The following is a 2,891-nucleotide window of genomic DNA, read 5'->3' on the forward strand; positions in this document are numbered from 1 at the left end:
TCAACCAATAATTCAAGATGAAAAGCATAGCCAGAAGTAAAATTTCCATAAGCAAAATGATTAATTATGTGCCTAAAGTGCAAAATTAAATAAGATCCATCAAATGTCAACAAGTCGTATTAAAATGTCAACATCTAAAAAATAACACTTATTATTCACATATCAATAGCCAGAATATCAAATGTCAACAACTCGTATTAAAATGTGAACAACTAAAAAATAACACTTATAATTCACATATCAATAGCCAGAATATCAAATGTCAACAACGCAGTATTAAAATGTCACGCCCGTATTTTCTAAGGATAGAAAACACGGTTGATCGCGACTAGGGGATGATTAAAGAAGCGGGGAAGAAAGGGGGAAACACACATCTTTGACCAAAATATTTAAATAATTGAAATAACTTAGAAAACAACATAGTATCAATTCAACAAAGTACCAATTCTAAGAAATAAAGACTAGAAAGTAGACAATTTTGAAAAGAGTTAGGTTCTCAATACTAAAACAATTTTAAAGAAAAGACACTTAGCGGAAGCGTTCAAGACACGGAAAATGCCGAGTATGAAGACACGACATATCCAACAATATTAAGCCAAACATAAATAATCCATGAATTTTGCTCAACATCCTCCATGCCCGTCGTCGCTCAATCTGCACATTAAGAAAAACAAATATGCAGGGCTGAGTACTTGATGCACTCAGTGGACACATGCCAAATCAGTTTGTCAAGCCATAACGAGTGATCTTGGGGGTTTTAATTGAAAAGAACCCAAGTCACTAAAATCATCTTTACATAAATTTCGGTTGCAACCATTTTCCATCCACATCACCATCACCATCACCATATCTGAACATACATGACAAGGAACGTGGCCACGAACCAAGTCACTAGACCGGCCAACTCCAAAGAGATAGCGCACGATCTACTGGGTGTACACTAGTCCGAGCAGGGTTTGCGGCCCTACTGGGACCCGAATTCGATTAAACATACATGGCATAGCCACTTCAGATAGGTTCATTCAAACACAAAACATGGCAAGACAAACAATTTTCACCTCCTTTCACATAAAATAGTATTTAGGACATAGTCCTTATTTAAAACGAAAGCCCACCTCACAAGCTTACTCCTCAATCACCTCTTATTCCAACCGCAACCAACGTGCACAAGCTCACCCTTTTTGAAATAACAAGATATGCAAAATTCAGACTTTGCAAAATAAATTAATTTAACAATGCATGCATCCTAAGTGTGCGTGGTCAAATTATTCATTCATCCTCTCCATCAAGAACTTTCATATAATCAATCAAACAAAACAACATCACTAAAATTATACTCTCATCCGTCGGCTTTAATCTCATGTACAAGGGACACTCACGAATTTAAATCACATAGCCCAAAATTAAACTCTTTCCTTAAGTAAAATCGTCGAGAACTAATCTGCCTAGAACAAAATCCATCTACTGCTTCAAGCATATAACTAAACTAAAGTAGTCCACTTAAACTTTAGTATTTAATTTAATAATAAAGTAGCAAATTAACTAAGGTAAAATAATATTTACATACTCCCTCATCCTTACACGTATATGCTTCCCATTCCACCACATTGTAAAACAAAGTAAAGGAAATAAAATAGGTATTGTATGTATACTGCCCAGCCACCACGTATATATATAATAAGAAAGAACAATTTAAAATAATATACCAAAGTATACTCCCTAATCCAATACACGTGTATATATATACATATATATATACCCCCCTCAATACCACTTTGATTTAAAAATCACATATCCTCCCTCAAACAACTATATTCAATAAGAACAAAATTTAATACAGTACTATATTACTCCCTGCCACCAACACGTATCATATCTCTCAACTCTATCTCTGTTTCAGCAAAAACTCAGATTCTCTCTGTAACTCACCACTCACAACAAGCTCATTCTCATATTCTCGTTCAAGCAGAACCTAAATCCTGATTCCTATCTCCAATTTTAAGTATCAAAACAAAGCTACAGATCCCAAATCAATGCACAATCTCATCCCCCTCTCTCACTAATCACTATTGTCGTTTCCGTTCGTCACTCCCGCCGCTGCCGTCCAGCCTCTCCGTCGCCGAGCAGCGCCAGATAAGTCCCATCCCTTTTTCTCATTCTAAACTTTTACATTAATTTTTCTCATTTGTTCAATTCAAAAAATTATTGGGCAGGCAAGAAATTTTCAGAATTTGACATCGAAGAGAAACAAAAGGCAGCTTCTAAAGCTTTAAAGATCGAACCTTTCAAAAGGAGTATCATTCAACAAGTTGCAGACATTTTCAAAATAAATTATTCCAGATTCGGCCAGTGAACTAAAGTGTATGTATGAAAGTATGACTTGGAATTGAATGCAGAGACTTTCAAAAATTGTGGATATACCTTCCCGAAGAAGCAAAATTTGCAGAAGAGAAGGTATTGAAGAAAATCACAACTCTCTTGCTTTCTCCTTCAACTTTGAAATGAGGAGAACAAATTGGGATTTGCAGGCTGCTCGATTTTGTTCTTCCTTTCAACTGTGACAAGGCATAAATGGTGCTATGGATTTAATATCCAGAAAGTTGTAAACACTGGATTGAAGGGAAAGATTATACCTTTGGAAAGAAGCAGAACTTGTAGCAATCGGGAGGAATTGAGATCACAGCACTCTCGATTTCAAGCTTTTTGATGGGAGGAAGAATATAGCTGCAGATACAAAATGAAGCTGCGTTGTGGAGAAATTTATAAGGAGAAGAATGGATTTTGGTTGGAGATTTTCAAGGGAGGTGGAGATATGGAAGAAACCGTTGGGTGATGGAATTGGGAGAAATATTTTGACCAAAAATTTGACTGCGGAGTAGAATAATTAATTA

General features: G+C 35.9%; 1 long non-coding RNA gene across 1 annotated transcript; it reads right to left on the reverse strand.

Annotated features, from left to right (window-relative positions):
• Window positions 1-445: 445 nt before the first annotated feature.
• LOC148930305 (uncharacterized) lies at window positions 446-2,538 on the reverse strand. Its single transcript, XR_016136204.1, has 3 exons — window positions 2,422-2,538; window positions 1,116-1,177; window positions 446-654 (listed from the first exon to the last, which is right to left on the reverse strand). It is a non-coding gene; the product is annotated as an uncharacterized LOC148930305 (long non-coding RNA).
• Between the last annotated feature and the right edge of the window lie 353 nt (window positions 2,539-2,891).

Source organism: Salvia hispanica, chromosome 3, assembly GCF_029641045.1.
Source record: "Salvia hispanica isolate PSC_SH4W2 chromosome 3, Shi_PSC_v1, whole genome shotgun sequence".
Taxonomy (NCBI): Eukaryota; Viridiplantae; Streptophyta; class Magnoliopsida; order Lamiales; family Lamiaceae; genus Salvia; species Salvia hispanica.